Raw genomic sequence first — 12,597 nt, forward strand, 5'->3', positions numbered from 1 at the left:
CTTACAGTTTGGCACCAATAAAGATCAGAGGCCTTGCTGGGTTATGGGTTCTCAGATGGAAAATGTTGTTTGGCCAGGGATTTGGGTGCATTTTGAATATTTATTCTGTATTTGCTTATGAAAAGAAAAAAAAAAGTTTTACAGCCTTTTTTTCTTGGTCGTTGTTTTTTTCCCCTCTTGTTTGTGTGGCTGTCTATTCGGGCTATGGCGTATTAACACACACATTCACAGCCAGGGACACTTTTAGCTGCGTGCGACAGATTTCCACTCTAGCCGCGGGCTGGCCGACTCAGTGGCTGACGTCAGTGCAGAGGGGCCCCGTCGTAGACTCTTGTGGCGTGTGTTGAGTGTGGGTGAGTGTGTGGGATGGGAGACAGGGTTTTCTCACTGGAAGTCCCAGCTTACTCACCGCCTGCCTCATTTTGGCTGGGTCACCACTGGCCTGGGTTCGCTGCTAGGTTAAGAGCCTGGACACGAGACTAGACTAAGACAAATTTCCATTTGTCACAACAGATGTCACAAAAGACAAGTGGTGTAAATACTTACGGACCCTTTTCCAACTATATAGAGTTAAAAGTAAGACAGAAAGAACAGAAAATAAAAATGAAAATAATGGAAGTAATACTCTAGGTGCACAGTAATAATAACCGATAAGATAATGGCTACTCTGGTACACCCTTATGTATATATGTGTATGTATTTTTAAGCAATGAGGCATGAATGTGTGTGGTTTATGGCTAATATACCACAGCTAAGAGCAGTTTTTATGTAAAACACATCATGGAGTGCCTGGACACAGTGCTTAGCCAAGGTATATGAGGCCTATATCACAAACCCCAGAGAGGCTTGTTACCAATGCAGTTCGAGCAGTAAAAATTGATGTGATGTCATACAGTCTCATATACCATGAAAATCAGCTAATCAGAATCCAGAATTTAAACAACTTGGTTAATAAATGTGTGTGTGCTTAGTGATGAACTCAGCTGTTTTTACCACCCTCTAAAGCTACTTGAGATTTAAGGTGGTAAAGTTGCCATAACAAAGAGTGACCTAGCCATTGAAAAAAAGGAAAAGAGGTACTGATATCTTGCTGATGTTGAAGGTAAGGTTGTTGTTCTTGCACCACAAGGCCAGAGTCTTGGCTGTCTCATCACCGGTGATCAGTCCAACTAAAGATGTGACGTCAGCAAACTCCATGTTGCTGTGTCAAAGGCAGACACATAAAAGTGTGTTGAACAGTGGTGGGTAGTACAGAAGGGGATGAGGTATACACCTATGAGGGACCCTCGTGTATGTGTTGGTGCCTCCACATGACAGCGACCTGTCATGAGGTCAAGGACCCATTTGAAGAGCGATGAATCGGTCCCTGTACCTAGTGATGAAGCCTGGAGGGCACTACTGTGTTGAATTTTGAGCTGTGGTTGATGAACAGCATAAATATTTCCCTTTCCAGTGTGGAGTCATTAAAGGGGTTACATGATCCGTGTCCAGAGTGTCTGGGATGATGATGTTCTTGATGCGAACTGTGACCAGCTTTTAAAGTAATTTAATCGCTACAGCTGTGTGCATTTGGACAAAAGACATTTATACAGGTTCCCTCTGTGCTGTTGGGCCCAGGGACTACGGCGGTCTGTGTATTGAACCTGTTAATACAGGCTGTGTCAAGGAGGGGTTGAAGATGTCAGTGAATGCACCTGCCAGCTGCTTGGCACATGCTCCTAGTACACGCCCTCGTGTTCCAGAATCCGCGGCCTTGTGAATGTAAACCTGTTTTAATGTCTTACTCCAGCTCTCACCACCTGCCATTCCGTCTCCTGTGATCTAATCTAAATATATTTGACTCTTTCTGTTTTGCTGCTTTTTTTGAATGGCATAGACATAAACAATTAGAGCACTTATGTAATATTTACAAAGACATGGGTCTGCCAGGTTTAAGGTAGGACTTCATGTCTTCAAATGCACATCCATCCCTCCATCAAGTCCACAGTCTATGCCTGTCTATATTTTTGTACGCATGTGACTATATTTGTGTGTGTGTGTTGGTTTTATTCTGTGCCTGCAAGACTGCCAGGCAAGCAGGTCAGTGTTTAAACAATGGTCGGATGAGAATAAATAGAACACAGAAAAGCCACTGGACAGTACTGGAAGGAGGTACAGTCTAGTCTGCATTTAAAAAACTGACTCACATTCTGCCTCCCAGACATAGGGTGAATCATTCCTGATTAGAGAGCCCTTTAAATAAAGTCCCCAACACACATTTCTACTATTTTCTTTCCAGCCTATCCCAGCAGCTTCTTGTCGAAAGCAAACTTTTTTGGGCTATTCTTCTCAACCCTCTTGGAGATTTGGGGTCTGTCCACCGCAAAATGAAATGCGGTTCAGGTTTGCACTATATGTTCGACCACCAACAATGCCAATGGCAATATTTCTCTGTCTTATGTTGTCATGTGCAAGACGACATAGGAACACATATGGACAAAGCGCACACAGCATCATGTAGCACACACACACATATACCTAGCACACTCAAACAAAGAGGTTTAGCGCAAATGAAAACAAATGTATATTTTATCTATGGAATTTAAAGCTAACCCTTCCAGTGCAACTGGTTGTGATAGGAGTGAGTAGGAGTGGAATCAAGTGTGGGCTGAAACATGCTGAAGCAATAATACCGTCTAATGTCTTCCATCTCTCATAAAGGCCTGTACCTGGTGCCACTCTGGCTACCCCTCCACCTCATACAATCACACTGCTAGACTGCTGCACTCCTTCATACGAACACACACACAGTCACTCAATCCCCAAGCACATAGTCACTAAATCCCCCATACTAAACTCACCCAAAATACACAGCTCCACATACACTCCAAGACATATTCACTCACCACCCAGTATACACACAGGGAAAGAGACAAATGCCCGTGCTGAACTCTTCCAATTCAACGCCACAAAATGTCCCTCCCCAACAAACACACATAGTCAAAGCCACCAGGAAATAGCCTACACACACATAGCCTATTCCTTGGACCATTTAGGGTACTTTACAAAGGTATGTTACCCATTTATTTTAAAGTGGTTCCTCGCTCTTTGTCGGCTCCCAATAAGGGATGAAAAGACCTTAAGAGTGGTCGTATATCATTCATATAAAACATTTCTAGCTATACAGGGTACCGCGCAATAATAAGGAATTCCCCATCACCTAGCCCAGATAGTGGCCAGGAGTTTTGCGTCAAAGGCAGCTAGACTGGCCTCTGCTATGTGCCAGGTTGCTGTGATGTGGCTGTCAAAGGTGGGTTGGCTGCTGAGGCACAGATGCTTCCAGGAGGGGGCGACGTCTAGGTTTGAAAATATTTGATAGCCACACTCGGCGATACAGAGCTCCAGTGTAGCCTTGTTTTTACATTCTCATTACATTATTGTCTGGTTTTGTAGCATTTAGCATATCTTCTTATACAGAGTAACTTACAGGAGCAATTGTGATTAACTGCTTAGCTCAAGGACATGTTTTTTTTTTACAGGGATTGAGTATAGGAACCTTTCGGTTCCTGGTCAGATTCATACCTACTAAGCTATCACCTCTGAACATTGTTATAAAATCTATAATGTACTACAGTATCTCACAGAAGTAAACCCTCATATTTTTGTAAATATTGCTGTCTCCTCAATATAACACAACACACAGCCAGTAATGTCTAAACCGCTCGCAACAAAAGTGAGTACACCGCTAAGTGAAAGTGTCAATATTTTGTGTGGCCACCATCATTTTCAAGCACTTCCTTAACCCTCTTGGGCATGGAATTCACCAGAGCTTCACAGGTTGCCACTGGAGTCCTCTTCCACTCCTCCATGACGACATCACAGAGCTGGTGAATGTTAGAGACCTTGCGCTTCTCTACCTTCCGTTAAAGTATGCCCCACAGATGCTCAATATGGTTTAGGTCGGGAGACATGCTTGGCCAGTCCATCACCTTTACCCTCTGCTTCTTTAGCAAAGCAGTGGTTGTCTTGGAGGTGTGTTTGAGGTCATTATCATGTTGGAATACTGCCCTACGGCCCAGTCTCCGAATGGAGGGGATCATGCTCTGCTTCAGTATGTCACAGTCCATGTTGGCATTCATGGTTCCCTCAATGAACTGTAGCTCCCCAGTGCCAGCAGAACTCATGCAGCCCCAGACCATGACACCCCACCACCATGCTTGACTGTAGGCAAGACACACTTGTCTTTGGACTCCTCACCTGGTTGCCGCCACACACGCTAGACACCATCTGAACCAAATAAGTTTATCTGTGTCTCATCAGACCACAGGACGTGGTTACAGTAATCCATGTCCTTAGTCTGCTTGTCTTCAGCAAACTATTTGCAGGCTTTATTGTGCATCATCTTTAGAAGAGGTTTCTTTCTTTCCCAGAAGGAAGCCTCTTCTAAAGATGATGCACAAAAAAGCCTGCAAACAGTTTGCTGAAGATAAGATGCAAGAGACCTGGGAATTGGGAGAAGATTCATGTTCAAGCAGGACAACAACCCCAAACATCCAGCCACACTGGAGTGGTTTAAAAACTAAAATGTCATGGAGTGGCCAAGTCAATGCCCAGGCCTCAATCCAATTGAGAATTTGAGGAAAGAGTTGAAAATTGCTGTTCACCAAAGGTCCTCATCCAACTCCACAGAGCTTGAGCAATTTTATAAAAAGAAGAATGGGCAAAGAGTGCTATATGTGTCTATATGTGCAACGCTGGTAGAGATTTATCCAAATACACTATTATTGCTGCCAAAGGTTCTCTATGCAAAATATTGACTAAAGGGGGTGAATGCTTATGCAATCAATTGTTTTCTGTTTTGTATATGTATTAATTTGGAATACATTTCAGATTTTATTTTTCACTTCTACTTTCTGGACTTTTTTGTGTTGATCAGTGGCAGAAACTCCTAAGTAAATCAATTTGAATTCCATGTTTTAACAAAATAAAATGTTTAATTAAATCATCATTGTGGTGAATATTTTGAAACCCACTATTTAATATAATCGTTTTTTTTAGGAACATCTTCATAAATATACAGGTGCATCTCACAAAATATTTGAATATCGTGGAAAAGTAATTATTTTTCTGTAATTCAAATTAAAAGGTGACACCTTCATATATTTTAAATTAATTACACATGAAGTGAATTATTTCACTTTTCCACAATTTTCGACCTGAGAAGAGCTCAAATCAGCTAAAATAACTCCCTGAGCCTTCAGTACACAAAACCACAATCATGGGGAAGACTGCTGACTTGACAGTTGTCCAGAAGATACTCATTGACACCCTCCGTGAGGAGGGTAAGCCACAGAATCTCATTGCTGAAAGGGCTGGTTGTTCGCAGAGTGCTGTATCAAAGCATATTTATGGAAAGTTGACTGGGAGGGAAAAGTGTGGTAGGAAAAGGTGCACAGGCAACAGGGATGACCGCAGCCTTGAGAGGATTGTCAAGTAAAGCCGATTCAAGAACTTGGGGGAACTTCACAAGGAGTGGACTGAGGCTGGAGTCAAGAGCCACCATGCACAGACGTGTCCAGGAAATGTGCTACACATTCCTAGTGTCAAGCAATTCCTGAACCAGAGGCAATGTCAGAAGCGTCTTATCTGGGCAAAGGAGAAAAAGAACTGGAACATTACTCAGTGGTCCAAAGTCATCTCTTCAGATGAAAGTACATTTTGCATTTAATTTGGAAATCAAGGTAACAGAGTGTGAGGAAGAGTGGAGAGGCACAGAATCCAAGTTGCTTGAAGTCCAGTGTGAAGTTTCCACAGTCAGTGATGATTTGGGGTGCCATGTCATCTGCTGGTGTTGGTCCACTCAAGTCCAGAGTCAATGCAGCCGTCTACCAAGAGATTTTAGAGCACTTCATTCTTCCATCTGCTGACAAGCTTCATGGAGTTGCTGATTTCCTTTTCCTTTAGGACTTGGCACCTGGCCACAGTGCCAAAATGACTGGTAATTGGTTTAGTGCCCATGGTATTACTGTGCTTGACTGGCCTGCCAATTTGCCTGACCTGACCTGTCAGGAGGAAAATGAGACGCACCAGACCCAACAACACACAGGCCACTATTAAAGCAATATGGGCTCCTGTAATACCTCAACAGTTCCACAGGCTGATTGCATCCATGCCATGCCCCCATCTTCCTGAAGCACCTTCCCCAAGTTAGATTGTCTTGATGGGCACTTATTACGTAACATATGGTCAAGCTGCTTCCACAACAGCTAATTTAGGTTGAGATCCAATAACTGTGCTGGCCTCTCCATTATAGACAGAATACCTGCTGACTGCTTCTTCCCTAAATACTTCTTATATAGTATGGAGCTGTGCTTTGGGTCATTGTCCGTTTGTAGGAGGAAACTGGCTCCAATCAAGAGCTGTCAACAAAGTATGGCATTGCAAAATGGAATGATAGCCTTCCTTCTTCAAGATTCTTTTTGCCCTGTACAAATCTCCGACTTCACCACCACTAAAGCACCCCCAGACCATCACATTGCCTCCACCATGCTTGACAAATCTGATTCAAAATTTGATTTTTCTGTCCATAACACTGTTTTGCATATCTTAATCGTTTCTTTTTATTGGCCAGACTGATATCGCTGTTTCTTTGCATCTCTGCCTAGAAGGCCAGCATCCTCTTTCTGTTCTGGTTAGAGCCAGTTTGCGCATTTCTGTGAAGGGCATACTACACATTGTTGCATGAGACCTTCACTTTCTTGGATATTTCTCATATGGAATAGCCTAACTTCCTCCGCACAAGAAGAAGACTGATGAGTTTCAAAAGAAAGTTCTTTGTTTATGGACATTTTCCTGGCCTCGAAATTCCCCAGATCTCAATCCGACTGAGCATCTGTGGGATGTGCTGGCCCAACAGGTCTGATCCAAGGCGGCTCCAACTCACAACTTACAGGACTTTAAGGATGCTAATGTCTCTGTGCCAGATACCACAGGACACCTTCTAGGGTCTTGGTGGATCAGCACTCTTTTGGCAGCACATTAGGTCCAGCAGTATATTAGGCAGGTGGTCATAATGTTTTGGCTCATCAGTGTTTATATAGCTCTGGAATAAATTAAGAGACCACTGCACCTTTTTCTTTCCTTTCCACAAAAGTCAAAAAGGAAGGTTTTGAGTGAGGAACATAAGGGTTAAAATTAAGTTTGAAGGACCCAATTATTATTTCAATTAAATATCATTAGTTCTTACCTTGTCAATGATTATATTTCTTATTAATTTTGCTATATTTCCTATTCAAATTTAAGCAATGTCTTTTCATGGAAAACAATGACATTTCTAAGTGACCCCAAACATACAGCTCCGGAAAAAAGTAAGAGACCACTGCACCTTTTTCTTTCCTTCCCAAAAAAGTCAAGAAGGCAGGTTTTGAGTAAGGAACAGAAGGGTTAAAATTAAGAGACCACTGCAAATTGAACACTTCAGTTCCTCACTCAAAACTTTCCTTTTCAACTTTTTTGGAATTGAGAGAAAAAGGTGCAGTAGTCTCTTAATTTTTTCCAGAGATGTTTAAACATACTGATATACTGTACATTGGAGTTACTTTAACCTCCATTCCTCCCTCTCATTCATAATATTTGTGAAAAATGAAGAGAGAAACAGAGAGGGAGAGAGAGAAACAGAGAAACAAGGTACAGTATTTATTAATGTATGTGGGGGTTTATTTCTGTAATATCTCAGTTATTTGCTGAGCTGACAGAGGCTAAGGAAGGTATAATGTCTGCCCCGCCTGCCTGTTTCACATTAGCTTTCATGGTTCCTTAACTGTACAACATTTAAGAGGGTTATTTTATGTGCTTTTGACCCCGGGAAACCTTTTCATCTGGGAGATTGCATTTTTTCCCTCCCTAATTTGAAATGCTTGATCTTCAACACACGTGAAGCAGTGAGGGGAGAGGCCTGCCTTTTTATAGTGGAAACACGCATGTTTTATGATTTCTATCTCACACCTTTGAAATCCATTCAAAGGCCCACTCTCTGAAAGCTTAACTGTATCCAACTGGGCAAATGTATTAAACATTTTGTTTGATTTATTTATTTTAAACACTAGAAGGATAAAGGAGTGCAAAGAAGACCAATGGTTCCCTGTAATTCAACATGACAATATCTGGATCTGTGGTCTCACAAAGTTGAATCTGTCCACCCCATCACACAGGTCTGCTCGAAAGAACTATAGTGTGTAGCATTTTAGCAGAGTCCTTTAAATGGTAGTCCAAGAGGCTTCACATCTCAGCCTCTGCAGACAACTCCCACCCAATGAGACAATTGAACCCGGTCTGCTTTGTGCCTTTGTATTACCACATAACAGAGGTCAGCCAAAACACTCACCCTGATGAGACAGATAATCACAGTCCCTTGCTTAGTCACCACTAGGGAGAAAGACAATCTTTCCCTATGTCTAATTTCTCCCTCTCTGTATATGCCACCACTCAATTCCGCAGACAAATTGAAACCATTTTACTGGTCTGGCTGGTTTAAGCCAGCAGGCCCTAGGGGTATGTGCAATGTCGGGAGGATAGGAGAAGAAAGGAGACAGAGATCGTACTTGTTCCTCCCTGTGGAGTCACTAGTTTGTCTGGGGAGTTGATTTCCTGCTGGGCTGCGATGTAGGTGAGAGCAGGGCGTTGGCTTTCTGTGATGATATCGGGGTGGGCATTCGGGGTGGATGAGGTTGTCAGGTGGGCAGAGGTGTATTTGGTGAAACGTCTGAAACGGACTCACAACCTGGTGAGAAGAATGACGTTTTGGAGGGGCGAGAGTGGTGTGCAAACATGGCCGCTGACCTTACAGGAACGCCATTCCATCACACCGAGTTATGGATTTTCAGAGCAGTGATGACTGATCCTCTCCCCTTCTTTCTATCGTACACAAATAAAACAGACCTAGTCGAATAAACAGTCAGCATTTAGAGGGCTTCACGATGAGTCTCTGGCTGCCGTTGTGATGGCCTTGGTATGTCACCAGAGAAACGATAGGCCTGAGTCAGCGAGGTCTCCCCCCCGGCTTTCTGTGATGGGTGGCTGGGTTGTGTGGGAACTTTGTGCTGCTTCAACTGAATCAGAATGTAGGTTAGATCAACAACATGGGGACTTCCACCGCTGTAGAGCAAGGATTTGCCAGACACACAGTGCCACCTGTCGGCCAAGTGTAAACTGCACAACGTGTGCGTGTTCACATTGAACTAACCTTGCGGGAGCCAAAAATCCACATTGAAATGTTCATTTGGGGATTTTCCATCCCCATTAGTTTAGTAAAACGCTGGTCGCCAAAAGGAAAAATTATATTTTTGGCATAGGAGTTTAGGCAAAAGATTACAATTCATAGGGGTTAGAGAAGATAGGATTTGGGATGGGAATACCGTTTAGGGTTACTAGAAAGGATAGATAATATTTGTATGTGTGTGTGTGTGTGTGTGTTTGTATATCTGTGTGTCTGTGGTTGTTCCTGTTTTCAGATAAAAGTAAAACAGGGACGATTGTGTGAAGTGAGTACATTTGGCCAGTCCTCACTTTAAAAATAAGCTTTGTGACACATTATCTGACTTGGGGTTAATTTCAGGGTTAGAATTGGGATTAGAATTAGGGTTTAGTTTAGGCATTAAGGGTTATGTTTCAGATTTAGCGTTAGGTTATTGAGGTTAGGTTTAGGGTTAGGTCAAGTTAGAATTAGGTTTAGGGGTTAGGTGAAATGTGTGTGTGTGTGTGTGCATATGCAGCTATCTTGGAATATATTACGTTTAATATTGCTGTTAAGTGGGGGGATTTTAGGGGGTTGGCCATGTGTATTCAACCAGGCTTGGTATGATTGACATTTTCCCTTTGCTTCTTGGCCATGTAGCTAGGGGCCGTGAGAGAGGTGGCCCCAGCAAAGATTCAACATCTGTTTGCCAATGTGCATATCCCACAAACATTTTCTGAAGGGAATTAATTACAAAGCTTTCCTAGTGGTGAGAAAGTGGCTAAGCTGTAATACACACTGACCACGAGTGACGTTGTCTAACTGAAACCAAGGTACAAATTATAGGGGGCAAGGAGGTGTGTCATCTCCCTGAATGAGGGCATATGTAATTCCTAGCTTTTGGGAAGGAACCATATGTAAATGGATTCCTATTCAAAGCAGAGGAAACGTAACAGCAATCCATTTACATAGCAATCCATGTAAATAGATTGCTATTAAGTGATTGCGATTATAATCAGAGGAAATGTCATGATTGGTTGTGTTCATCCCGTTTTATAAGGTTTATAACCATTTTACCATTAAATTACATCTTTACAACTAGCCCATAAAAAACATTTAAACAATAGAGACCCTCCATTGTCAGAGTGTAATTCACACGCTGACTTAATTGAAAGGTGGGTGGTTTGGGAGTCCAGAACGTCAAGTGGATTTACTTTGCTATCAGACTAAACCTGTTGAATATGCTAAACACAATGCGGCAGTCAGGGTGTTAGCCAAAGCCTGCCTCCTTGACATATGGAGGAGGATGTTTCCACGGATACTGAGGACAACTTCCTGGGCTTCAGGTGAAAGGCCAATGAAAAACTGGACATGTGCAACAGGCATTGGAGTCTGGTCAGGTGCCATCTACTACCACACACCACCCAATCCACTTATACAAGAGAAACCTCAATGTGAGAATGCTGTTTAAATATTTCTCTGCTTTTAACGCGACAGCGTTCTCATAGTTTGACAGGAAGCTGGGACTTGGGCCTGGAACACAACTGGAACTGTGATATCTTGATAGGCAGACCCAAGGTGGTAAGTGTTGGTTATTTGGCAGGCCCCATATTCAATGAGACAGCATAAAGGCTTATGTGTGTTACTACAAAAAGGTTAAAAAGATCATCATGGACATCAGTCACCTAAGCCATGAGCTTTTCACACTGCTACCATCTAGCATAGTGGTTCCCAAACCTCTCCTGCCCCCCCCCCCCCCCCCCCCCCCCCCCCCCAGCCATCTCACAGTTAGGTTTTGCCCTGAACTAGCTCACCTTATTCAACAGGTAAGGGTTTGTTAATAAGTTGATTCAGGTGTGCTAGCTCTGGGATACATCTATTAGATGGAATGGCTTGGGGGGCCCCAGGAGAGGTTTGGGAACCACTGATCTAGCAGGCCAATGGTTTATGGGTTTCACAACCAGGAAAGAGAGACTGAAACCAGGTTCTACCGTCAGGGCTCTAAATCCCTCTACACCCTCACCTGTACCTAGTCTTTTTGTGCACTGACAAACTCAACACCCATTTCAGACACCATCTCATGTCAGGGACACTCACCATGCACTCTCCAAATCAAACTTTCTCCATGAACAGTCTTTCTCACTAAGCTCATGCACACGTTTGTACCCATGGACTCATACGCATGGATTTGGATCAGTCACACACGCATACATATGAATTCATAAACTTTCTTAAATCCTGTTAATTTGATAAAGTTTTAGTTTTGTTGCATATTGTGGTGCTCATACATCTGCACCCCTCAAATCTAGCTTCCGGAAGATTCCGCCCCTACACACCCTTTGGATCTCCACAGGACAGGTCCTTAAGATGGAAGAGGAAGATGGCCGGGAGACAGAGGGTGCCAGAGCAATCCCCAAAGATATGACCTCCAGCACACATTTCTCCCAAACCCCCACCTGGAAGCCACCCCAGGGTTGACACTATCTCCCCATGAGTTGGATTTCTCCCTCACCGTTCCTCTTTTGGTTAATAAATGACCCTCTGAGTCTGTTCCCCGTGTCTCTACCCTTTGCAGTATGAAAAATAGGAATCCCACTTGTGTGAACTTTGACTTCTGATTTTATATTGATTTACTTTATTTAGGTGACTGCATGGTTTAAATACAATCATTTTGCTATACCGGCAGCAACATATCCTATATTGTGTATTTGTCCTTTAAAATGTTTAGTTTTTTCAGTAGAAGCCTTGAAAATGTATATTATTCCTGTTTGTTTTATTAGGGAGTGTGGAGACAGCCCCACTGTTAAAGAACACACACACAGAAAGAGTACACAGAATAATACACTCTTTGACCATCTACATATCAGGGATCATAGGTCTTAATGTTTTTTAAAGGGAGGAACATGGCAAGTTATCACTGTTTAAAAATGAAACAAACTTAAAAACAATTTGTCATGTAATTGAAACTTTGCCCTCAGATGCCCACAAAAAAAATCTAACACAAACATACTAATGAAACATACACTGCTTAGAGGAATTTAAATCACTTTTAGAAATGTATTATTGAATCTATAAACATAGAGCATTCCAGAATATCCACTATGATAAGCCTGTAAGTTATGTCTAGAGATGTGGAAGTGTAGAGAAAATAATTCCATAATTTTCACTTTTGTGGACTATAATTCACCATCACTTGAAATGTACCCCAAGAAGAATAAAAACATTAATTCTGCCTCAACATCCTGTCTCCATCCTGGGTCCGAGGTTTTCACTTAGACCCTAAATTACTTATGGGCTGGGGTGAATGGTCTTCCTTCTGGAACTTGTATGTATATTGTTAATAAACAGTAATACCAAACTGCAAATAGTGTGTTGTGTATATTGCG

This window comes from Esox lucius, chromosome 20 (assembly GCF_011004845.1).
Source record: "Esox lucius isolate fEsoLuc1 chromosome 20, fEsoLuc1.pri, whole genome shotgun sequence".
Taxonomy (NCBI): Eukaryota; Metazoa; Chordata; class Actinopteri; order Esociformes; family Esocidae; genus Esox; species Esox lucius.